General features: G+C 45.0%; 1 pseudogene; it reads right to left on the bottom strand.

Moving 5' to 3' along the window:
• Positions 1-1,608: 1,608 nt before the first annotated feature.
• Positions 1,609-27,530, bottom strand: part of LOC136548142 (uncharacterized) — a 70,953-nt pseudogene continuing 45,031 nt past the window's right edge.

Here is a 27,530-nt window from a genome sequence, read left to right as displayed (position 1 = left end):
TGTACTGATCCATTGATAGAGCATAAAAACATGCCTAGAAAAGACATGGCAACACCTTAAGCTGTGTTGGGTAGGGGTAGGGTTTTTTTCTACAAACGTTTCAAATCTAGTAGTAGAACTAGAAACAGGAGAAAAAAATCTTTGAAAAACGTGAGTCAGTTTTGGGTGATTCTCTAGTTCATGGACAAGAATCCAGCCTACGATAGAGACCAGTTGCTGCATGTTTGTCAGTCACTCGCGTACACAACACACAGTAACCTCGTATAGTGTTGATTTTCCCAAATGGTCGATCCTTCTTTTTTTTCTTGATCTTGATTGTTGCCTCCCGAAGTTATATGCTTGTGCATTTTCTCTACTCAATACAAATGGGCACCATTTAGAGAAGTCTCTTATGTTAACGCGGGTTGGGTGTTACTAAATTAGAAAATGATTAAATGAGGAACTAAAATAAGATTGACAGATCATGCAATCATCTATGTGCATGTAAAATTTGATGTCTGAATACAAATTTGTGCAAGTAGAAATAATATAAGTCGACACAAGAATAGTTGTGGTTTGCATATCAGTTGTAGAAAATTGCATCCGTTATTCAAGTGTTAATTTCTCTTTGTATTTATACCTGCTTAGTTTTATGTTGAAGCTTAAATTTTGCATGCGCATATGTGGAGGATCTAGGCATTCGGCCTTTCCCACACCATTGCATATTTTAGTATTTCAACCTTCGCCACCCCCAAATTCTTATCTGGCGTGCGTGCGCCACTAACTGGTCTTGTTTGGTTATTCCCCATTTCATGGGGTTGGAGGGGATTGGAAGGGATTAGGAGTGATTTTGACTTGCTAGAGGTTTAAACCACCTCAATCCCCTCTAATCCCCTTGGAATCATTTGCAACCGAATTAGACCTGAAGCGGTGCACACATGACACATCGCTGGTACCTAGGAAAAGGAGGTGGGGGCAGGGGCTATAGTTGAGGCGGTGGTGGCAACGCCGACGGGGTGGGGTTTCACATTTTGCGGGCATCCATGACCAGCAGGCTTAGGACGGGCCAGGGAGCGGCGGCCAGCCTGATGGCGGTGTCGGTTTGAGGGGCAATGAGCGAGGCGGTGGCAGCACCGAGCGGCCGCAGAGAGATAACCAGCGAGGGCGAGGAGTCACCGGCGAACTCCTTGATTGGAGTAAGGGAAGGGCGGATTTGTCCGGCGGGGGTGGGCGTCGAGCAGGGAGGTCACTGGTAGCACCGTGACCGAGTTGATGTCTTAGTCTGACGAAAATTTAGAGGTGGCAGAAATTTTGCCTCTCAAGAAATGGTTAGGTATAAATATAGATATAGAATAGTAATACCATCAAGAGGGCATATCTTTTAGCCAACCCAAAGTATCTCAATAAAACATTTATGAGAAACGAAGTATCAGGTATAGACAAGTAGCCACCTGATAATAATACCACCATTTGCACGTCCTAGTTATCTCATGCCTCCAACAAATTTACAAAATCGTGCGGTGATCGCTAAACGAGAACAGTGGAAGTGTGGAACTGCTCTATTTCTAAATATTGTGCAAAAGAGCATGAAACGTCCTGTTTATGCTGCAGGATCACTATAACAGTTGTTCAGAAGCTGTTATTCTCCTGCTGGGTGATGGTCAAAACAAGCCCAAAGGCAGCTGAATCATTCGGCTCTCTTTCTGAATCATCTTCTCTTTGAAGTAGGAGACACCTGGTATTGCCTCCTTCCTGATCATCTCAATGCTGTCGATCTTGAAGTCTGCCAGCTTGCACACAAACTGATCCATTCGCTTCTGCAGCTTACAGTTGCAGCATGCCATTGGCCTTCGTGTTTAGATCCAGCCATCATCTCTAGGCTTCAGCTCAATCCAAGCATCAGCTCACCCATCCTGCAAAGGGAAAAGGCTGTAACACCCCTGGTGTTAATTAAGCCTCAACCTTGCTTAACATGAGCATAATCATCTCATTAGCATAAGCATCATTAGCATGAGCATTAACTAAAAATGAGATTGTCATTGTGTGTGTGATGTTTGCTTTGTCTGATTTATGAGCAAACATGATAAAGTGCCTCAAGTGATTGATGGTTGCTCACCTAAACCACTTAGACATGCTTAGGACATAAAATGAACCTAAGTTTATGTTAATGATTTTGGCTAATTAAGCTTGCTTAGTTAATTTGACCAAGTTTGACCTAGAAGTACTTCTGTTTGACCTTTTCAAAAGTGCTTCAAAAACTTAAAACTAGCTTATGATCTCTATACCAAATTTGTAGATAATTTGATGAGGAACAAAAGTCATGATTTTCACTTTTCATGAAAAAGCTTGGAAAAATGTTTAAGAAGAGTTATATTGAATTCTAAATTTAATTCTCCCGAAAGCGTGATTTCAAACCCATTTCAAAAGTGCTCTTTACATTGCTTATCTCAAGTTGGACCTTTCATATGTTTTGTAGAGAAAAATATTTGGAACAAATTTTATGTTTTCACCAAATCATGAAAATGCTTTTAAGGTCCCCAAAAGGGCCAAAAACAGTTTGAATCAGCAATTATTATTTAATTTTAAAAATGTAAATTTGGTCCAAATTTGTAGATTCAAATCTAGGCCGAATTAGAGTTTGAACTTTATATGAAAATTGTTCTACTCAATGAGAGGAACATTTTTGGTATTCAAAGTTTTTTCCAAATTCGCAACCATTTGAGAGTAATTTGTGAAATTCAAATTTAGTTCAAAATCATTAGGGATGGGACCCACCTGGCCCCACCTGTCATCATCCTCTTTCTCTTTCCCCTGCTTCCCTCGCCTCCCCTGTTTCCGTCGCTGACGGCAGCAGCGCGCCGCAGTAGCGCGCCAGCGGTAGCAGCGCGGCCAGCAGGTCGCAGCGGCGCAGCGACGCAGTGACGGCAGCGACGCGCGCTCCGGGCACGCCGCCGCGTGCACTCGAGTGTGCACGCCGGCCGCGGCCCTTCTGCCGACCTGGCCGCCGCGTGGGGGACGCGTGGTTGTCGTGTTTCACCCCCTCCGGGACGACCTGGACGCGGGAAGGAGCCCCGGGGTCCCTCTCCCTTCATTTCCTCCTCTTCCTCCACCTTTCTCCTTCCTCCCGCGACGACGCAGAGCTCGCCGCCTCGCCGTCGTTCCACTGCGCCATTTTTCCTGCCGCTTGCGCCATCGTCTTCGCCTAGCTCCGCTTCGCGCTCGCGTGCACATGCTCGTCTCAACGCACGCCCGTGCCGCCTCCGGTTTCTCCTTCCGCGCGCAACAGAGCGCGCCGCGGCACGCCATTCCGCCGCCTCCACTCACTTTCTCCTCCATGCCTTCGCGCCCCAATCCGGCACCACCCTCGGCTTCGCCACCATCAGCCGCACGCGCCGCGCTCATCCCTCGGTCCTCCGACGGGCTGTGGCACCTCCGCCGCAGACGGACCACCGTCGGCTGCCCGGCTTGCGTGGCCAGGTGGCCACGGGCCATCGCGCGCCGCCCTGTGGCTACCGGAGGGTGCGCCTGGACCCCCTGGTGCTCCTCCGCCCCTCTCTGGCCGCCGGCGAGGCCCTAACTGCCGGAACCGCGGTTTCTAGATGTTTTGTAGACAATTTAATAAGCTTTCCAGATTGTCCTCTTGCAAGGCAATTGCATTTATAGATATTCAGTTATGATTTATTTACTAGACTGCTGCTTTATGTCTAGGAATTAATAGTGAAGCTTGGATGATGTTGACTACCTTGTAGGGATCATATGCAAGCATTCATGATCATCATCACACTTTATATCCATTCCCTGTGCATTCCTCGTATTCAGACGCGCACACGCATCATACATTATCGCACGAGTGGACACCCTTCGTAAAGCCGAGAAACCCAAAGGAGAAGTTCCCGCACAGGCGGTGATCGGGAACAAGGAGCAAGTCGTGGGGTGATCAAGTGCCTGGAGTTTCAACCTCGCTCGTCAGAGGAAGGCAAGCCCCAGAGCATTCACTCCTATAGTTTGCAAAAATTTACATTTGCGTCCTTTTATATGTTTGATGCATTAAGTTATAGGAGTTGCGTGGAACCGTTGATGCATATCTTTACCTTCCTTGTTACCACAGTATATATTATCCTGTCACCCTATTAGGTGTAGGATCGACATAACTGCTTAGCCCTGCTTAGAATCGGTAGAAGTGGGTGATTTCCTGTCACCTACGCCATAGGGCTATAAAAGCAATTTGGCAAAGATGATCATGATGGATATGGCCAAGTATGTTGGATAAATCGAGACCGAGCGGGAAGTTGGGCAGCAAGGCATGGGTCTTGTGTGCTTGTAGTCCCGTCTGTGTCGATTAAGGACCGTACCATTGTACTTCCTCGAGTCATGTTGAACGTAGCCCCACACTTAGTTGGTATATGGAACCACGAAGCCTAGTAGTTCTGTTTGGGCCGGTGACCGAGATGCTGGCGCATAACATTACAGGAGGCCCGAGTGTATCGTGGGCTAGAATGTTCTGAGTAACCCCGACGTACTGTGGGCAGACATATCTGGAGGATAGCGAGCCTCGGATAACCCCTGGGTGTATAATGGTCCATGGCGGTCCCGCGACTTTACCCGAACATTACCAATGGTGACCTAAGGTGCCTTCGCGCGGCATGTCTAGGTTTGTGTGGGAAATATCCCCTCAGCTGAATAGGAATCGATTCGAATCGCCATCGCTCCTGGATAGTGAGCACTTCACTTGAGCAGAGGCATCGTAGTAATGCTACTATGGAACACAAGAATGGTCATAAGGATGATGTTGGATAATGCCAAATCTGAGATGGCCACTCTTGTTTGCTTAATAATTATCAAGTGATTGCTCTTAGTACAGGTGCAAACTTAGCTTAATCAGGCTATAACTATAACCTGCTGCTAATAGACTTAAAGTTGTTCATCATTTTAAGATATAATATAATAAGCTATGCTTTTCCACAAATGAGTCAAGCTAGTCCACTATATCAGCCTTGCATATGTAACACCCCAGGTGTTTGTCACCAGTTAAGCAATGGGTTTAAGCTCAAACATGGCATGTTAAGTGGTGATGGAGATGTTAGGTCAAACATATGAAAATGAGCCACCACTTAAACTTGGACCATTCACCATTGCTTACCTGCTGCCCTTTTCTAAAAAGTATGCTTGGGAAATACTGGGTGTACTTGTTTCATGTGTCTCGCATCAATATCCCTCTATATTGATCCATGGAAAAGTTTCGTGAAGTTTGGAATCCAGAAGTCACATGAAATGACAAGTTATGTCCTTGCTTGAATTATTTTATAAAGTGAATGGAATTCTCGATCGTCAACCAAATCTTGCAACCATGCCCAAATGACTCTAGATGAACTCTACAACAAAATTCATGAAGGGTTCGTGTTGAGCGGAGGACAAAAAAATACCTTCATCGGTCTAAAACTTGGATTTAAGCTTTACCGTGATGCTAATTTGACCTGTGTTGACCAATCACTTATAGTGCTTGCATGGAGTTGCACCTTAAATCAAAGTTGAAGTTTGAGTAGAGTAGAACAAACTTTGTTTAATGATCGGGAGCTAGATCAGCTTTGAAGCAAGTCAAACCGAGCCCTCAAGTTGGAATCCATGGCTGTTTTGGAGCTCAAAAATTTGGCTAAGTCCCTAATGGACAGAACCTGAATTTTCAGTTTCGTGTACCGCACTTTAGGTCCTTCTATCTCTCTAACCAGACCTAATTAGACTTTGAAGCTTTAATAAAAGTTGGAGCTGGTATGTAGATCTATAACTTTTATTAATAGAGTTTTTGCTAACTCGTCATGGTTTAGGAGCTACGGAGACACGAAGTATGAGTTTCAGTGGTACGTTCGAGGTAGTATTAGAAATTTGAATTCGTAGCAGCAACAGTGCCGACACCGTGCACAGGAGCTGCCATCCGCGTGTTGCACTCGTTCACCCTCGCTGCTTGCATGGCCACCACCTCGCCCACGCTCGCGATGTAAAGAGCTCGAGCCTGCCCCTGCCCTCTCCATTCTCCCTCTCTTCTCTGCCTCGCTTCCTGCCAGCGCCATGGCCACCGTGGAAGCTCCGTGGCCACCGCTCGTTCCTTCACTGCAGCTCAGCGCGCAGCCCACCGCCACCACCGAACCCTCCTTGAACCTTCCTGAACCCTACCGCACCACGACTTCCCTTTCTCAGTCTTGTCTGCCGCCGGCTGGTTCCGCCGACGGAGCAGCCATGAGCAGCGCCGCCTGTCCGTGTGGCCGGGCTGCCTTGGACCGTCTCCGGTCGGGATGAGCAGCTAGATGGGTGCGCATGACTCCCATGGACACTCCATGCCACTCCATCGCCGCCGGCGTGCCTTCTCCGGCCGGCAACAACGAGCTCCTGCGCATCCGCTGCTCCAAATCCGCGTCAAGGACTTCGTACAGAAATTCGATAAATGGAAAGGGTGTATCTGCAATCCTTAGACACATATGAATAGTGCCTAAAGGACCTCTTCGCTGACGTTTGATTTATATTTTCCACAGGGTCCCAGATGCAAGATTTAGATCTCTTTTTCTTTGATTTAGGCAGATTTGAATGATCCACTTTGAAAAATCATAGTAAATTGTAGAAAAATCCTAAAATAGCAAATGAAGACTTTTTGGAATCCTTGTGAAATTATCTATGCATTGGATCTATAATGTGGCATATTTTAGTTTAAATATTTTACTGTAAAAATAGATCTATGCAGCTAGGTTCCTGTTACTTGCCATGTCTTGTGTTTTTCATAACTGCAGTTTTTATGCTCAAATAAATGTGAAATTTTTGTGGAGTGCTAATAAGGTGATTATTGTTGTCTGGTAAAAATTTCAGGAGTTTAGGATTTATAGTTTAAGAGTTATAAAAATAACAAATGCCCTGTATTGCTTTGCTTCTACCCTGAATAGTTCTGTATGTTTGAATTAATTGGCTTAGTTAAGTTATGAATCATGACTTGGTGAAAATACATAAGTTGTGGTACTTTTCTTAAGCTTTCCAAAAAGTTAAATATCATGATTTTTGGCTAAGTAGATCTTGAGTTATACTTGCTTAAATCTCTGTGGCTGTTTCTCCCAAAACCAGAGAGGGTTTTCCTTGTTATTATTGTGGGGCCTTCTTAGTAGTAGAATTAGCTTTAGGTGTTTACAACAAAGTTGTTTATAATTTGCTAAGCTTTCTAAAAAGTCTAGAACCACATTTATTGGACATGTATAACTCTATTTATAGCTGTTTAAAGTGGCATGTCAGTTTCTATCTATGTTTTGGACAGAGATGCAATTATTGCATTAGTTTACCCTTCTAACTGTAAAATCATCTTAATATGAGAATAACAAAGTTGTAGATAATTCATGTATCTAGCTTTTATTAAAATTTGGTGGTATTTGTCCTTGTGGTTTGTGAGTTATGCCTGTTTGAAGTTGGGTTTCAGAAATGGCTGCTTTCTGTCAATTGTGGACCAGTTTCTGTAAATGGGTATAATTGACTTAGTTAACTTGAGAATCATGCTAAGAGGATTAAAGATGAATTGTAGAAAATTCCATAAGCTTTCCAGATTGTCTTGTTGCATGTCTTTTGGATTAGTACAACTCCTGTTATGAGTAAAATTAGCTGCTGCTGTTGCAGCCTTGACTCTGTGATTGTCGTGAATAACTGGTGTGTCTTGAATGCTTATGTGATGCATCTTGTGTTACCATTCATCACATTCATACACATGTATCTTGCATCTCATCTAGGTGCGCTAGATGAACCACGTGAAGAACGTGATGTTGGAGCAAAACCTGAAGACGGTGTATGGAGGATCTATCCCAAAGATGGAAGGACTAAGTGAGTGCTAGGACCTGAGACGTCACCAGGATGGTGCAAGCTAACTGAACTGACTTGTGTTGGATCCCAGGCAAGCCTCGGAGCATTATAAGTCTCCTAATTTATAAAAGCAATTCTTTCTATATATATGAGTTTATATATTGTTGCATTAAGTTATAAGAGTTGATTGAAACTATTGATGCATTTATTACTATCCTTGCCTACCTTATTACCTTTTACCCTGTTAGGTCAGGATCGAATAACTGCTTAGCCTTGCTTAGACCGGTAGCGATCGGTGATATCCGGTCATCTACATTATGGGTGGTTACTGGAAGAATTTAGCTATGGAAAGAATGATATCCTGGAATTAACCATGTGTGATGGATAATTGGAGACCGGACGGAAAGAGTTGGAGGCAACCAGACAGGGTTCTGGGGTGCTGTTAGTTTCCGTCTGTGTCGATTAAGGACCGATCGTTGCTCGTCCCTCTTGTCATGTTGAACGCATGCCTTACATTTAGCTGGCCGAATAAAGTACCTTTCGATCGCGAAGCTGGGAGATTATTCGGACCGAGTAGATTGCCCGCAGCGCACTGTATCAGAGCAGGTGTGGTAGGACACGGGGGCACGATGATAAGACCGAAAGGTAGTCGGTCGGCCCTCGGGTACATGTGGTTCCTGGCAAACTCGAGATTTTTCCTGGATAATTGACTCGGTGATCGATACCTCACTTTAGCGGGTGAGTGAGGTTTGAGCACTTGACTCGAGTTACGGCATCGTAGTAATTATTATGGAACAAGGATGGTTATCTGGATGATATGGGATATGCTAAATCTAAATTGGTAACTGGATGTTATTGGTTAATCAAGTGATTGCTATAGTACAGGTGCTTACCTAGATAGATAGGTCATAATAAAGATGATGCAAAGTACTTAAAATGGTTTCTTCATGATAGCTTATGCTTTTCGCAAACAAGTCAGCTAGCCCACTAAAGAAAGCCATGCATAATCCTTGGTGTCGCTTTATTTTGGTTTAAGACGGGTAAGTCTGGCTGAGTACATTCGAGTACTCAGGATTTATCCCACCTTGTTGCAGGTGATGTTCTCGACCTGTTGATGATGGTGGCTAACCGCCGGTGGGCTCGGTGATTCTATACTTACTTCTCATCTATATGCTTTTGTCAGATGATGTCATTATGCTAGCAATATATTTGGAACTTATATTAATGTAATCATTTGAAAGCTATGTTGTTTTCACTAAGCGGTTTTGAAACCCAAACTTATACTATTATTTGTTAACCCCTTTGTAATATTATTTCCGCTGCAACCCGATGTATGTGATGTGTATTTGCTTAATCACACGATCTTGGTTGTGATGTTGATTTACCGAGGTCTTTTGGGACACTCGGTGGACTACCGGGTTTATATGAGTGAAAGTATGGGTGTGTCAACGTGTTAGCGGAGACAACCATACTTGATCTTGTATAAATTGGGCGGTTCTGTCATAGCTGGTATCAGAGCAAGATTAAGCATAATACTATCATGTACATAGTTTTAAAAACAAAGTTTTGGTTTTAAAACTCCTGTTTTGACTAAAACTTTAGCTACAGGCAAATTTGTCAAAACTTATTTGCAAAACTATGCTAGCGACATCCTCCTTTATGCCCAGTTAAGGACTATTAGGTGGCTATCTAAGTACTAACTTTGGGGGATGTACTTTATTGAAATTTTTACTTTCGTCGTCCATACGGCGTGCTATTGTATGGATGCCGTTCACTTGAATGGTAATGTATGGATCAATTACCTCTACGCCCAGGTAAGTGTGAGTTGTGAGAGCATGACCGTTCAACTATCGGTCTAGGGGAGAGTTAGCTATGGTTACTGGAATATTTACATGTTACCCACATGTATATATGAATGTACTTAATTGTGGGTATATCTGTTGGGTAGCTATGGATACCGAAGTATATATATCTAGGGATGTATATATGGAGAGTATCTTAGTTTACTGCTTTTATTGTGTGCTTATTTATCTCTTGTGGGGATGGGATGCAATGAATTTGCCTGCAGGTACGCTAACCACGAATACGTAGATTGAATGTAGCTGACGACTAGCTATATATCGAGAGAGTACGTGTTATGCCACCAATATAGAACGTGATTGCCACCTTAGGCTGGCAATTTTGGGAGGACGAATAGGACGAGCATGCATCATGATTGTGCTTGTGCATAAATATGCTTCCCTCACCTTGTTATAATACTAAGTAACTTGTGATCAATGTGATGCTACTATTTTTTCCTTGTGTGAAGCTAGACAAAGTGCCTTGTTCCATGCTACTTGAATAGCTGTGCTTGAAGATAGTGTGCGATTAGCTTTACCTTGAATGTTTGCTTCCAAAGGAAATAGATGACAAGTTAGTAGTTAGCAAAAAAGTTCACCTCTTTGAAAACTAAATTGCTAAATGTAAGTGAAACTTGTTTTGTAGAGATATCCACCTACTTTGTAAAAAGGAAATAAAAGATAACAGTGCCTTACCACCATGTTTTGCATAAGTTGTGTAGTAGTGTTGTTGTAGGTGACTGCTTGTTTGTGCGAGCTTTGTGCTTAGTGATAGTCGCTTAAGCTAATTAGATTGAGTGTTTCGAAATGCTTGCTTCAGACCATGATGTAGATGTGGATGCTCATTATCTAGGTAGTGCCGTAGCTATCACTCTTTTGTCCTCGGTAAGCATACGGGTGTTGAAGAGCGCTATCCTAGAGCAGCGTCTAAGTTTTGATAATCTCATGGTTGTCATCTCCAATTAAGTTCTCTCTTAGGAGCCTAAGCCTATACACGAGGTTGTTAGCCATTGAACGTTGCGCTACAAAGACTTTTATCCATGCCTTTGCTTGACTTTTGACCCAAGCTTAGCCCCTTTCTTTGCTCGCATGTTTTGTGGTTATCCCGCTCCTGTGTGAGAGGACCTTGATCAAAAATCCTTGTTAGATCTCATTGCTCCTTCTCCTACTGCTGATCTGGTGCAACGCTAATCGCTATCTACCCTAGCTTTGGAACCTTTTCCTTGTAGATCATGTCGTTGCTTTCTCAACTGAATCCTTAGTCAGTGCCTTGGCTCTGTCCCTCGAATCTCATTTGTTTTGTCTCCAACTCTTCCAAGTCTCTAGATGTTATCAGTCTTGATCTCATGTTGCTGCTCGGGAAGACCAAATCTCATGTTCATCTTTACCTAGTAATCACCTTGGTGGACACAAGGCGTATTTGGAAATTATGCAAGAGTCCCCTACTCAGTTGTCCTCGATAATTAGGCTATGTTCTCTTGCATGGTGTTTTGATCTTTGGATCCCCTACATGTTGACTCCTAACCTTGTGACTACCTTTGTTTGCTATCCCTCCTTCGCATAGTGCTTGCTCCTATGCAACCCAATTTATGCCATGTGAGATTTCTTGTAGGTTATATGTTTAGTAATGGTGCCACGATTAGCGATCTATGGTGCCGCGATGAAACTGAGAGCCCCTGTGGGTGCACACACAAGGCTGTGCTGCTCGGCACGCGCTGGTATCAAGGTTTCTAGTTGTGATCCATTACAGAACTACATCGATATGTTATTCTCACTTGAGCTCTTCCTTGGTTATCTCTCCTTATCATGTCAAGAGATCTATATGTCGAACTAGATGCAATAGGGCTTCCTTCTGGAGTAGTCCAACGGTTAACCTTTGAAGAACAGGTCACTAACAGGAACATAAACAGACTGCAAGAGGGTAGACAAGTGACTCTACTCGACGTGACTTTCCCTGTAATGACGTCGATCATCTAGTGAGCAACTTATGTCATTTTCATTGGATCAGAAAGGTGCACCACACTTAAGGTTGAACAAGTTATCAGTCGGAAGGTAAATGGACTAGGATATTATGTGCTGTAGTAGGTCACCTAGTGCTCATGAGCTTCCTGTCCAAGTCTTGACCTTTATGTGCAAGGTGATCAACCGACCTTCTTTGGTGTGACCCCTTTCTGCTGACTTCAATGGCGACCATCTATAAGCTTCGACCATAATTTTTATTATCAAGAGTGAAGATTTGGAACCTTTTTAGTGTTGAGGGACAACTGATTTGTTACTAGTAGGAAAGTTAGTCTTCAGTTAGGTAACGACTATTTGGTAACTATGAAGGCCAGATCTCACAGAACAATGTTGATCAAGGAAACAGCAAACCTGGCCCCGCAATGCAAGTGCTACTTCTTCTCCAAATGTGCTATCAAGTCAATTCCATCATGGACAATCATGTATATAGTACAAGACGTTGTATCGGCTAGGTAGGAGCTAGCGAAAGCACATCCGTAGTTTTAGTCAGCATCTTTGTGCTCCAAGGTGCAACTAACACATGTGTCCGGACTCTATTGGATGAAGTGCCGAAGGATATATAGGAATGGTTCCTTGTCAATGTAGAAATGCCCTATAGGTGGAATAATGCTTTGTGCCCTATGAAAACATCCCACCAGTTAAATGCTTGCGCATCGTCGAGTTGGTGTCTAGAACGATGGTTGAAGTGTTACTAGAGAAGCATGTGAGGAAAACTCTAGCCTCCATCCTCAGCTAGAGAAAGACTGCTGCTGCTATGAGAAAGGTTAGAGAGTGCCAAACACACACCTCAACGTGTGGAGAGAAGAAAAGGGAGGACACGAAATCTGCCCAGATTTTGTGGCACTAAACCGGTTATCTTCAAGCCGACGGTTAGTGACTCAAACGAAGTTGGATTGACCCCAAACTTGGTGATCTCATTCCTCGCTTAGAACCCTTCAATGTCTTAAGTTGGTTTGAGTATTGGTTAAGTAAAACATCGAATTTGAGAGATATCTTGTCGGCTCGGTTTGCTGCCATTTCAGAACAGAGCAGTTTTGGTAGATGAATTGTTTGGATGGTCAACGATGTCCGGTTGAGTTGATTTTGGTGAGTAGTTAGAAGATCCATGTATCTACATGCCCACCAAATTTTGTGCATATGGGAGCAGTAGTTTGTGAGATATGAATAGAAAACAAAAGGGTATAGAATCTGCAATTTCGCTGTGACTGCGATCATCATTTGCATTAGATGGTTGTGTTTGTCATTCCTGCCAAGAAATTACAACTTGTAGGTGTATTGCTGTTAGACAACCCTCCATACCCTTGAGAAGACTAATTGCACCCCTATATGCCTTGCCTTTGCCCTCTTAGATCAGCAATGCATGAGCAGTCAAGGTGTTCTAGAAGTCAAAATTGTGCCCTTGCAATTCAAAAGCAATCGGAAAGGTGTCAAACCGTAGATTTTTGGATTATGGTTTTTGAGATATTGATTGGCCTTAGAATGGAAGCCTCGATGTCAAATATAGTTCAAGAAAGCTGGTTTTGCTATGGTGCAAGTCAACCCAACTTGCTGTGCAACTGCACTACGAAGGCAAATTGTGCTCAACCTGCTTGGTAGTGAACTAGTCCCTAGTTTTGTGATTACTTGCAACTCGTGTTATCCTCCAAGCCTCGCTAACATCCTTCTACGTCAATGGTTCTCCAATGCTGACATGCCTTTGGTACCTTATATGTGTTTTTACCCAAGAGGTTGCATCAGATTCCACCCAGATCACTGTTGCAACTTGGATCCCAAGGCTCCCTAAGGAATGATCATCGAGAATGTTGAGCCGATAAAGTCAGCTACTACGTTTACCACTCACTCAATAGACTCAGACCATACAACATTGTTATCAGAGAAAGAGAACTACACCCATGGAACATTATGTAGCTTTCCATCAGTTGGCATCAAATGACTAGACAGTTACAACCGGAATAGACATTGTCTGTTGGTTAGTCGGTTTTCCATAACCTTAGTGGATGTTTGTCGTATAGGATCTCATCCCTTATGAAAAGTTGTGCTCAAGCCACTTTTGTAGAGAACTGCTTTTCAAACCTTGGGAACAAATATAGCACCGTTGCAAGGAATATCCGTCAATAGGCTGCGGTCTAGTGCAAAGTCCATATGGTCTGTGCTATATCCACTTAGGAAGTAGATGCTGCAAGTATTTAGTCTACGTTTGTATCGCTCATCGTACATCGAGGACGAAGTACGTAGGACATTGCTATCTTGGATTCCTCCCAAAGTAACAATACTTCATGAAGGCCAACGAAGGGAATTTCTTCAGACAAAACTTACTACAAAGGACAAGTATCAGAAAGTGTCTTGACCAAATTAGCCTCTCTTATGCTTGAAGCTATGTAGCCTAAAGCTATCGCTGATATTGGAAATAGGTAGCATGTCTCTCTTCCATAAAAGTCTTTCGTCCTAAATCTCGGGACACGATTCCTTTAAGGGGGGAGGGCTGTAACACCCTAGGTGTTTGTCACCAGTTAAGCAATGGGTTTAAGCTCAAACATGGCATGTTAAGTGGTGATGGACACTAGTAGAGAACAGACCTTTGATCCTCGGCCAAAATGGGCTCTAGTCCTGGAATTTTTTGTGCTCGGGACTAGAGATACTGAAAGCATCTAGGCCCCTAGTTGGATTTCGGTGATTAATGTCAATACAAGATTACTATGACTAACGTGTGTTTTGCAGAGGCAATTAAGTTAGGTCATGGTAATGGAGATCGATTGGGCAATCGAGGTTGTCATGCCCCTACGATGGAAATCGTTTCGGTTTTCAAAGGACGAACGATAAGGTTAAGGATAACTAGTTCTAAGTGTCAATTGGAGTTGGAGAGACACTTAGAGTAGTTTAGGACTTTGTTTTTCCTTTGGCTGTACTATGAAGGGGGGTATGAACGGGTAGCTTGACCTAGTTGAGTCTAGTGAGTTAGGTGTGGTGCACACTTGTTAAAACTAGCTCTAGGTAGCTCCTATGAATGCCTAAGATCCTTTGGAGCAAACTTCATTCACATATGTTCGAAAGTTGGAAGTGAATGGAGGGTCAAACACTGACCGGACGCTGGCTCCGGTGCAACCGGACGCTGGCCGCAGGGTCCGGTCAGTTCATTTGACTGAGGTGATCAAGTCTGGTGTGACCGGACGCTGGAAGGTCATGTGACCGGACGCTGAGGGCCAGCGTCCGGTCGACTCCAGTAAGGGTCCAGACTTGGAAAAGAGTGACCGGACGCGTCCGGTCAGTGTGACCGGACCCTGAGTATCCAGCGTCTGGTCGTTTACAGTAAGCATCCAAGAGCAACCGGATGCGTCCGGTCGGTACTGACCGGACCCTGACAGCGTCCGATCATCACTTGAATGCTGGTTCGCGGGTTGAACTGACCGGAGCGTCCGGTCATCACGACCGGAGTGTCCGGTCGTCCCGCAGAAGCTCATAACGGTTAGTTTTTCAGGCTGCCTTATAAATAGAAGCTCCACTCGTGAGTGGAGTTACTTTTGCTCATTCCAACAGCTGAGAAACATGTTTGTGAGTGCCAAGAAGAGCAAGGTCCTAGTGAGGTGTTTGTGATTTGAGAATCCAAGAGAGTAGCCTCACTAGCAAATCAAGAGTAGCAAAGTGTGCATCCATCTTCTCATTAGGCTTCGCGTGGTCAAGTGAGAGTTCGTGCTTGTTACTCTTGGTGATCGCCATCACCTAGACGGCTTGGTGGTGATTGGGAGTTTGGTGTTCACCCGACGGAGCTTGTGGGTGACCCAACTCAAGTTGTGAGCGGCTTTGGGTGATTCGCCGCGACGGAGTGTCGAAGAATCAACCCGTAGAGAGCACTTGATCCTTGCGCGGATCAAGGGGGAGCTACACCCTTGCGCGGGTGCTCCAACGAGGACTAGTGGGGAGTGGCGACTCTCCGATACCTCGGCAAAACATCGCCACGTTCCTTTCTCTCTCTACTTACTTTGAGCTCTTACTTTGAGTATTTACTTTGAGCAATTCAATACTTGTTTTACATCCATAGAATTGCTTGCTAGAGTAAGTTTGGAACATAGGTTGAGAGGTTGTTGTGCATTAGTTTGATATAAACACTTTTCTAGGCACAAGGGGTTAATTGGGCTATCTGTAGGATTTGATTATTGCAAGAGAATTTAGAATTAGCCCAATTCACCCCCCCCCCCTCTTGGGCATCTTGATCCTTTTAATTGGTATCAGAGCCTCGTGCTCACGTTTTTAAGCTTAATCGCTTAGAGCAAGATGTCTCACGGGGATGGACCTCCTCCTATCTTTGAGGGAGATGATTTTCCATATTGGAAAATCCGCATGGAGGCATACTTAGAAGCTCTAGATGTTGGAATTCTTAGAGCCGCCTCTCAAGGGTTCCCCGCACCTAGGAATGCCGCACAACTTCAAGGCGATGAAGTGAATTATGAGAAATGGAATGCAAAGGCTCGCAACACCATTTTTAGAGGCCTTTGCAAAGAAGTGTTCAATCGTGTAAGGAACCACAAAGACGCCCATGCTCTATGGTCGGACGTTTGTGCACTCCATGAGGGAACCAAGAGTGAGCGTGAGGAACGCTATCATCTTGTGATTAAAAAGCTAAATTCTTTTGAGATGTTTCCCAAAGAAAGTGCTAATGAGATGTATTCTCGATTAAATGTTCTTGTAGAGGAAGTCAATGGGCTTGGACTTACTCAAATGTCACCATCCAATGTTGTGAGAAAAATCTTGAGTGTCCTCCCCATTGATAAATATGGGCACATTGTGACCGTGCTACATCAAGGTGATCTTTCCACCGCTACACCGACACAAATCTTGGGAAAGATCAATGCTCATGAGATGTACATGCACATCACACCACAAGATGGCTCATCCTCTACAAAGAAGGAAGAGAAGGACTTAGCATTCAAAGCTAGCCAAGACAAGGGCAAAGCAAAACTTGAGTATGAGAGCTCAAGTGATGAAGATGATGAAGAAAGCCTTGCCCTCATGGTGAAGAAGACCACCAAGATGCTAAAAAGGCTAAATAAGAGTGGCATCAAGTTTGATGGCAAGACGAAGAAGTTCTTCACAAGCTCAAGAAGAAAGCCAATCTCCGAGATGGATTGCTACAATTGTGGCGAACTTGGCCATCTAGCTCATCAATGCACAAAGCCCAAGAAAGACAAGTTCAAGAACAAGGGCAAGAAAGATGATTCAAGTGATGAAGATGAAAAGAAGAAGAACAAGCCATACAAGAAGAGAGATGGCAAAAAGAGGGACTTCTACAAGAAGAAGAAGAGTGGCAAAGCCTACATTGTCGATGATTGGCTCACGGACATTGATTCATCAAGTGGATCATCCGATGATGAGAGTGACGATGAAAAGGTGGCCGCCATTGCTATTGATCTTGCATCTTCACCGCCACCATCGCCATCATCCTCTACACACCTATGCCTTATGGCCAAAGGTGAACGCAAGGTAACTAAGAGTGATGATAGTAGTGATGATGAACATGCTAGTGATGATGATAGTGATAGCGATGATGATGACTCACCTACATATGATGATCTTGTCAAAATACTAAGAAAATATACTAAGATCATTAGAAAGAGTAGAGCTACAAATGAAAAACTTGATGCTAAAAATGATTCACTCTTAGCTAAGTGTGATACATTAGAAAAGGCTAATGATGAGCTCAAAGAAACAAATGATTCTATATCATCCAAACTCAAGGAGCTCAAATCTTCTAAGAAAGAGCTTAAAGATAAAAATGATAAACTTGAGTGGGTGCACAATGAGCTTGTCACTAGTCACCATAAGCTAAAAGATGAATATACAACTCTAAAGATCAATTATGATACCCTTATTATTGCACAAGAATTCTTACCAAATGAGCCACATGATGCTACTAACCATGTTGTTAAGATTGATATAGCTACCTCATGTGATGATTTAATTGATGAAAGCATTGAGCATGGATCTAGTAGCAAGGGCAAGCAAGTAGTTGAGTGCAATGACTATGATGAGTTTGTCAAGCTCAAGAGTGACAATGAGAAGCTCATGAAAGATCTTGAAGAGATGAAAAGTCACAACACCATTGCGCTAGAAACTCTTGATCATGACAAAGAGGTGATCCTTGAGAATGAGAAGCTAAAAGAAGAAATCAAGAAACTCAAGGAGGAGAAGAACAATGATATTCTCAAGGAAGAGAACAAGAAGCTCAAGATGGAGAAAGAGCATCTCAAAGTGGGATTGAGCAAGTTTGCTAGAGGCAAGCATCTCCAAAGTGAGCTACTCATGAATACCGTCATGAAGATGGATAGAAGTGGCATTGGATATATGGCAAGTGTAGAGAAGAAGAAGGCTCAAGCTCAACACCAACAATCAAAGCCAAAGCCAAAGCCAAAGAGATGTTGTGAGTGTGGACAAGAAGGTCACTTTGCTCATGAGTGTCAAACTCCACCACCACAACCCTTGCCCAAGCATGCTAGACCCTTTGCTTTCAATGCTCACTACATGCTTAGAAAAGATTCGAGTGGAAAGATGAAAGTCATGTTCTTAGGTCCCCCCAACAAGAGTAGGCCTAAGAAAGTTTGGGTGGCTAAGTCACTTGTTGAGAAGGTGAAGGGCCCTCAACAAGCTTGGATCCCTAAAGCTTGAATCTCTTGTGTGTAGGTGAACTACAAGACCGGTGGAAGTCATTGGGTTATTGATAGTGGTTGCACTCAACATATGACCGGTGATCCTCGTATGTTCACCTCACTAGATGAAGAGGTAGATGGACAAGAGAAAATAACATTTGGAGATAATTCAAAGGGCAAGGTTAAAGGATTGGGCAAAGTGGCAATATCAAATGATCATTCCATCTCCAATGTGCTCTATGTTGCTTCATTGAGCTTCAACTTGCTATCCGTTGGGCAATTGTGTGATCTTGGCTTTCAATGTTTATTCACCGAGAAGGAGGTTGTTGTATCCAAGGTAGATGACAAGCAAGTGATATTCAATAGATTTAGATACAACAACTTATATCTAGTAGACTTCACCTCCGAAGATGCAAACTTGAAGACTTGCCTATTCACCAAAACAACACTTGGGTGGCTATGGCATAGAAGACTTGCTCATGTTGGGATGAGCTCACTCAAGAAGCTTATGAAGAATGATTTGGTGAGAGGATTGAAGGATGTGAAGTTTGAGAAGGACAAGCTTTGTAGTGCATGTCAAGCCGGCAAGCAAGTTGCAAACACTCATCCAACCAAAGCTTTCATGTCAACCACAAGAGTGCTAGAACTCCTACACATGGACTTATTTGGACCAACAACATACAAGAGTTTGGGAGGAAATCTCTATTGTCTTGTGATTGTGGATGACTATTCAAGATATACATGGGTGTTCTTCCTTCATGACAAATCCGAAGTTGCATCTTGTTTCAAGAAGTTTGCCAAGAGAGCTCAAAATGAATTTGAAGTGAAGCTCAAGAAGATAAGGAGTGACAATGGCAAATAGTTTGACAACACAAATATAGAAGCTTATTGTGATGAAGTTGGAATCAAACATGAAGTCTCCGCAACCTATACTCCTCAACAAAATGGTGTAGTTGAGAGGAAGAACCGGACTTTGATCACTCTTGCAAGGACAATGCTAGATGAGTACAACACCCCCGAAGCTCTATGGGCGGAAGCAATCAACACCGCATGTTATGCATCCAACCGCCTATTTCTTCAAAAGTTCCTTGTCAAGACACCATATGAGTTGCTAAATGGGAAGAAGCCGGACGTCTCCTTCTTTAGGGTGTTTGGTTGCAAGTGCTACATCTACAAGAAGCGGCAACACCTAGGGAAGTTTCAAAGGCGTTGTGATATAGGTTTTCTTGTTGGTTACTCATTGAAGTCCAAAGCATATAGAGTATTTAATCATGCCACCGGCTTGGTTGAAGAAACATATGATGTGGAATTTGATGAATCTAACGGCTCCCAAGGAGCACATGAGAATCTTGATGATGTAGGTGATGAACCATTGAGGGAGGCTATGAAGAATATTCCGGTGGGAGACATCAAGCCAAAAGATGATGAAGATGATGTACAAGTCATTAACCAACCTTCTTCATCAAATGTACCACAAGATGGTGAAAAAGTTGGGAGAGTAGAAAATGAAGATACTCATATCTCCCATGAGCAAATGGTGGTACAAGCACAAGATGTTGATGCCCCACAACCTCCTCCTCAAGTGGTCAATAGAAGAAATACACCTCTCCTACAAGATCATCCACAAGATCTCATCATAGGGAGTCCAACAAAGGGGGGTGATGACTCGATCTCAAAAACTTACTTCATTTATTACTCATCACTCTTTTGTCTCTTGCTATGAGCCTACCAAGGTAGAAGATGCTCTTAAAGATCCAGATTGGATCAATGCCATGCATGAAGAGTTGAACAACTTCACTCGCAATGAAGTTTGGAATCTTGAAGAGCGACCAAAAGATGCAAGAGTCATTGGAACAAAGTGGGTGTTCCGCAACAAGCAAGATGATCAAGGTATTGTTGTGAGGAACAAGGCAAGACTAGTGGCAAAGGGGTTCTCTCAAGTTGAAGGTTTAGATTTTGGAGAAACCTTTGCACCGGTTGCAAGATTAGAAGCCATCCGTATCCTTCTTGCATATGCATCACATCATGAAATGAAACTATATCAAATGGATGTGAAAAGTGCATTCTTAAATGGCTTTATTAATGAACTAGTCTATGTTGATCAACCTCCCGGGTTTGAAGACCCTAGATATCCTAATCATGTTTATAGGTTGTCCAAGGCACTATATGGGCTTAAGCAAGCCCCAAAAGCTTGGTATGAGCGCCTTCGGGACTTCCTTATTGAGAAGGGCTTCACCATTGGGAAGGTCGACACCACACTATTCACCAAGAAGCTTGATGGGCATATCTTCATTTGTCAAGTATATGTTGATGATATCATCTTTGGATCATCAAATGAAGACTCATGCAAAGAATTTGGTGAATTGATGTCTAAGGAGTTCGAGATGTCAATGATTGGTGAGCTTACATTCTTTCTTGGTTTTCAAGTCAAGCAAATGAAAGAAGGCATATTCATCTCTCAAGAGAAATACACAAAAGATCTTCTCAAGAGATTCAAGATGGATGAATGTAAGCCAATCAAGACCCCAATGCCTACCAATGGACATCTCGACCTAGATGAGGGAGGTAACTTGGTTGATCAAACTCTCTACCGTTCTATGATTGGTAGCTTGTTATATTTAACCGCATCTAGGCCCGACATCATGTTTAGTGTGTGTATGTGTGCTAGATTTCAAGCTAGTCCTAAGGAAACACATTTAATTGCCGTAAAAAGAATCCTTAGGTATCTTAAGCACACACCAAGCATAGGCCTTTGGTATCCTAAAGGAGCTTTATTTGAATTAATTGGCTATTCCGATTCGGACTACGCCGGATGTAAAGTTGATAGAAAGAGCACATCCGGAGGGTGCCATTTGCTTGGTAGATCACTTGTGTCTTGGTCCTCCAAGAAACAAAATAGTGTGGCTTTGTCCACCGCCGAAGCGGAATACATTGCCGCGGGTGCTTATTGTGCACAAATATTATACATGAAACAAACTTTACTAGACTATGGAGTAGTTCTAGAGAAAGTACCTCTTTTGTGCGACAATGAAAGTGCGGTAAAACTTGCAAATAATCCGGTTCAACATTCTCGCACCAAGCATATAGATATCCGCCATCACTTTCTAAGAGAACATGTAGCCAAAAATGATATATCACTAGAGGGTGTAAGATCCGAAGATCAATTAGCGGATATCTTTACTAAACCGTTAGATGAAGCTACATTTTGTAGATTGCGGAATGAGCTCAATGTACTTGATTTTAGTAACTTCACTAAAAATTGAGCTTGTGTTGTCCCTTGCATTCATTGTAATATACAACATGTTTAATTTGTAGCAATGCATATAGGGCTTGTCTAACATGGTTAAGATAACCGCCGAAAAGCGTGTGAAGAAGCTTAACCTTGGATCAAACTTGACAAGCAACTAGATTTACTTACAAGCATTACATATGCATGAATGTTGTTTTGTCGTTTTGTTCCATTTGCCCTCTTGTTGCCTATTTTCTTAAAAAGAATTATAGCCTAAGGCAAAATATTTTGAAAAATATGAGGGTTTGAGAGAGGTCACTCACATCAGTCCCAATTGGTGTTTATTTGGATCTTATTCAAGTTGGGACTTGATTGGGAACAGGCAGCGCGAAGGTAGGATGAAGGATTGCTGGAAAAGATGCACCGGACGCTGCACCGGATGCTGCTGTCCAGCGTCCGGTCAGTTCACAGGAGGTGAACTGCTGATGAAGGAGTGACCGGACGCTGCGTCTGTGCGTCTGGTCAGGAAGGGTTCAGCGTCCGGTCGATTGAAGGATGACCAAGCTGTATTGACTGGACCCTGTCTGCGTCTGGTCATGGACCACCGGACGCGTCCGGTCACGATTCCAGAGGATTTGGACCTCTCTGGAATCGACCGGACGCTGGGTGGTAGCGTCCGGTCGCTACCACCGGAGCGTCCGATCAGTGGATCTCGCGCGTCTTAAGGACTCTTTTCCCCGTTTCCTTTTCTGCCACGTTCTTGGGGGTTACTTAACCGCGTCCTCTGTCACCCACCATGACCTAGCCCAAGCCGCCGCCGTGCCCTAGCCCGAGCAGCCGCGCCGCCGCAGCCTCGCCGAGTCGCCGCCGTCCCTCGCGCCACCTCGCTCGGTCCCCTCGCCAAGCCGCGCCGCCGTCCCACGGGCCTCCGCGCCTGCTCAGTGCCGCGCCTCTACAGCGCCCCAGGGCCCGCTGCCGAGCTGCACGCCCCGGCCTCGCGCGTCACCGAGCCCCGCTCCTGCTCGCCTCCACGTCGTGCTCCAGGCTTCTCGCGCCCTAGCTCGTCGCTCCATCGTTGCCTCTTGCACCGATCTGTTGATCATCAATTTGTGAGCCCTAGCCCTACTATCTCCTTTGTTTAGTACGAAATTTTTTTCTCAATCTTGATCTATACAATGGTGACCTAGATCAATTTGTAGTCTCTGATTCACCATTACATTCAGGACTTTCACCCTAACCCTAGCCCGGTTCCGAGGATCCCCCGCGTGACATCTTACCTCTTCTCGGTTCGCTGATCGTCAGGTAGAAAGCCATTCGATTCAATTTCGCATCTACATTGCTTTCTCTGCTAGGTTTTCGTATCTATTAGACATATGGTATTTATTTGTATATCCATCTATTCTATCGTGCAGCGAGTCGGTTCCATTGTGGTTCAATTGGCAGTTGGCAGTTAACTCAGAGCCAAGCTCGTGAGTAAGGATCGAGGCCAAGCCTCGAAAGCAGCAGTTTGACAGTTGATCTTCATCAGCAACAGTTCCCCATCTTGTTAGTTCAGATGGCTCGCACCAAGAATGTTGGTGGTGGTTCAGGTGATGATGATCGGAGGCCCCCGCCTCGTCAGCCAGCCGAATTCAAGGGCAAATCAACCAAGCAAGTAACATCCAAGAAGCGGAAGTACCCCGACGTAGAGACAGCCAGAGCAGCAGCTGTTGTAGAGGCCGCAGAGCATGCCGAGAGAGGTGGCACCCGCAGCGGAGTTGTCATTGCAGATCAGCCAGTTTCACCCGCAGTCAGAGCTGTGATTGAGGAGGTTGAGCGTCGTCATGGTAGTCCAGCAGGGACTGCCACATTTGTAGGACGATGGGTTGCCATTGAGGAGGGTCCGTCAGCACAGCAGCAGCCTCCACCAGCAGAGCCTCAGCTAGCCCAGGAGACTCAGGAGAGTCAGGAGACCGAGCCGGCACCTCAGCTACGCCGCTCGAGTCGTACCAGTGCTGCAGTTCCACCAAGGCCAGCTACACGGCGTAGGGGTTCACGCCCTCCGCCCAGACCACAGGGTCCGCCTCCAGTGGTTCACCTCGACTTGAGGGCCGCTACAGCCAGGCAGGTTCAGCAGCTACGGTTTGTTGAGTTTGAGGTTTGGTTCCCTCCGAGGAGGGATGAGAGAGCAGCTGAGGGGTTCTACATGCCACTGCAGGAGGATTTCTACAATGCATATCTAAACAGTGGGGCAGTGTTCAGATCACAGAGGGTCTATCCGATAGAGTCCATTGTGGTAGCAGCCGGAGAGGGCATTCGGCAATACTTGTCATATTTGCCAGGACTGTCAGATCTGATTGGACGGACAGGGATATATGTACCTTCTTGGGTTCGTCAGTTTTATGCCTCGCTCTACATCGATCCTCATCACAGATTCATTCACTTTGCCTTCAACGGCAAAGACTATAGAGTGACGAGTAGCAGGGCCAGAGAGATACTGAGACTACAGGAGCAGCCTGTACGGATGCATGAGGTTTGCTATGGACATCAGGAGCCTCCCAGGCGTCCTCATGGAGGGTTGGTGCCCCCTACAGACTTAGTGCGCCATTGCTTCAAGGAGCCGTTTGGTGAGGGGTCGAGCAGGAACCCCAGTGACTTGACTCCTACAGCAAGGATACTAGAGGCCATCATCAGGAGGACACTGCTTCCCAGGTTGGGATACAGGGAGGGCCTGACTCACTTACAGCTCTAGCTTCTCAATGCCATCATGCAGATGACAGTGTTTGACATCTGGGACCTCCTTCTTTCAGAGATGGAGGATACTATAGCTGAGGGATTCAAGGGTCGCAGGCAGCTTCCCTATGCTCACTGGATCACGTTCCTCATCCATAGAGTTGTGATTGATAAGCCCCCTGGCATGATGGATGAGTATACAGGTGCCACTACAGAGTTCCCAGCTTACAACCTGTCACAGAGGATCAGACACGCCACTCCTCAGGCACCCAGTCAGCCTAGCCGTCGCCCCGATGTGCCAGAGTCTGTAGCTCAGCAGGACGAGATCATCAGAGGGATTGCAGCCACTGAGGAGGAGGAGCTAGAGGCACAGCAGGGAGTGAGTGAGTATAGTGACAGCTCTGACGATGACTACCAGCCTATACCTCAGATGCCTCCACGCAGACATGATGCAGAGGCCGGTAGCTCCAGTTCTGCTCCACCTGCTCCATAGACAGACCCCGCTCTCATTGCTATTCTTGAGCGGATGCAGCAGGATCAGACACGACAGGCACAGGAGACAGCTACAAACTTCGCACAGTTTCAGGCTCGTCAGGATGAGTTTCAGCGGCAGCAGCAGCTCCTTCAGCACTAGCAGTTACTTATGCAGCAGCAGCTCATGGGATTCATGCAGCATGTAGTGACAGCCATTGGGATTCCACTGCCACAGACTTCGCCCCAGCTTGCACAGCCTCCTACCACTTCGACGACTCCAGCAGTATAGCCCATCGGGCTTCAGAGTCAGGGACAGCCTCCAGCTCAGTTTACTTCACCTCCTGTACAGGTGTCCCAGTGGTTAGCTTCACCTGGTGTAGCCCCGCAGTTCACTCCTTATCACACGGGTTTCTCACCAGAGCAGACTTCCTCGCTATTCGTGCCTGAGTCGTCAGTCTCTAGGAGTCTTGGAGCATCATTCAGCGAGTTGACCGGCATGCCTACTCCGCCTCACATGCATACTGTCGGTCCGTCTACAGCAGCTCCAGCTATCATGACTACTCAGAGGCTCCCCTCATCTGTCGCCTCATCAGATCCTACGACAGACATACTTGCAGCTTCACAGGCAGCACCAGCTCAGACCCAGACCGCTTCAGCGACTCTTCCTGCTTCAGAGGGTCAGTCAGTTCAGAGCTCAGGGTCAGATGATGATGGCGCCCAGTTCCACCTTGCTCCACGTACTTCAGCGCCCGACTCGTCCGCTGCAGCCCCGCCGACCGACCCTTAGGTTTTGGTGTTTGACACCAAAGGGGGAGAGGGTTTGAGTATGTAGACTTAGGGGGAGCGAGTTTTAGGGGGAGCTAGTTATCTAGTATTAGCTTATTATATACATTTGGAGTTTTATATACACTATTACTTATGCATTCGTGTGTTTTCTTTCATGCATACTATTATATATACATGTGATAGTGCTATCTACATGATTGTGATATTTGACATGTGTGATTTCTACTTTGCTTTATCTATATGTCATATCACTTGTGGAATGCTCATTTGCTTTTGCTTCCGTGTTTTTACTTCGAAGCAAATGAGCTCTGTTATTTGTACTCATGCTTAATTCATATCCTTTGAGTACATTGTGTTGGCTTGGGTCATATAAGCTTGACTAACTCTTTTGTTCTTATTGACAAAAGCTTATATGAACCAAGCCCGTCAAAAACCTCACTCCATAACATACTCGAGGTGGTATTGTCATCAATCACCAAAAAGGGGGAGATTGAAAGCATCTAGGCCCCTAGTTGGATTTCGGTGATTAATGTCAATACAAGATTACTATGACTAACGTGTGTTTTGCAGAGGCAATTAAGTTAGGTCATGGTAATGGAGATCGATTGGGCAATCGAGGTTGTCATGCCCCTACGATGGAAATCGTTTCGGTTTTCAAAGGACGGACGACAAGGTTAAGGATAACTAGTTCTAAGTGTCAATTGGAGTTGGAGAGACACTTAGAGTAGTTTAGGACTTTGTTTTTCCTTTGGCTGTACTATGAAGGGGGGTATGAACGGGTAGCTTGACCTAGTTGAGTCTAGTGAGTTAGGTGTGGTGCACACTTGTTAAAACTAGCTCTAGGTAGCTCCTATGAATGCCTAAGATCCTTTGGAGCAAACTTCATTCACATATGTTTGAAAGTTGGAAGTGAATGGAGGGTCAAACACTGACCGGACGCTGGCTTTGGTGCAACCGGACGCTGGCCGCAGGGTCCGGTCAGTTCATTTGACTGAGGTGATCAAGTCTGGTGTGACCGGACGCTGGAAGGTCATGTGACCGGACGCTGAGGGCCAGCGTCTGGTCGACTCCAGTAAGGGTCCAGACTTGGAAAAGAGTGACCGGACGCGTCCGGTCAGTGTGACCGGACCCTGAGTATCCAGCGTCCGGTCGTTTACAGTAAGCATCCAAGAGCGACCGGACGCGTCCGGTCGATACTGACCGGACCCTGACAGCGTCCGGTCATCACTTGAATGCTGGTTCGCGGGTTGAACTGACCGGAGCGTCCGGTCATCATGACCGGAGCGTCCGGTCGTCCCGCAGAAGCTCATAACGGTTAGTTTTTCAGGCTGCCTTATAAATAGAAGCTCCACTCGTGAGTGGAGTTACTTTTGCTCATTCCAACAGCTGAGAAACACGTTTGTGAGTGCCAAGAAGAGCAAGGTCCTAGTGAGGTGTTTGTGATTTGAGAATCCAAGAGAGTAGCCTCACTAGCAAATCAAGAGTAGCAAAGTGTGCATCCATCTTCTCATTAGGCTTCGCATGGTCAAGTGAGAGTTCGTGCTTGTTACTCTTGGTGATCGCCATCACCTAGACGGCTTGGTGGTGATTGGGAGTTTGGTGTTCACCCGACGGAGCTTGTGGGTGACCCAACTCAAGTTGTGAGCGGCTTTGGGTGATTCGCCGCGACGGAGTGTCGAAGAATCAACCCGTAGAGAGCACTTGATCCTTGCGCGGATCAAGGGGGAGCTACACCCTTGCGCGGGTGCTCCAACGAGGACTAGTGGGGAGTGGCGACTCTCCGATACCTCGGCAAAACATCGCCGCGTTCCTTTCTCTCTCTACTTACTTTGAGCTCTTACTTTGAGTATTTACTTTGAGCAATTCAATACTTGTTTTACATCCATAGAATTGCTTGCTAGAGTAAGTTTGGAACATAGGTTGAGAGGTTGTTGTGCATTAGTTTGATATAAACACTTTTCTAGGCACAAGGGGTTAATTGGGCTATCCGTAGGATTTGATTATTGCAAGAGAATTTAGAATTAGCCCAATTCA

The sequence above is a fragment of the Miscanthus floridulus genome, chromosome 4 (genome assembly GCF_019320115.1).
Source record: "Miscanthus floridulus cultivar M001 chromosome 4, ASM1932011v1, whole genome shotgun sequence".
Taxonomy (NCBI): Eukaryota; Viridiplantae; Streptophyta; class Magnoliopsida; order Poales; family Poaceae; genus Miscanthus; species Miscanthus floridulus.
Note: the sequence above shows the minus strand (reverse complement) of the source record. Positions and strands in the feature narration are given on the sequence as shown.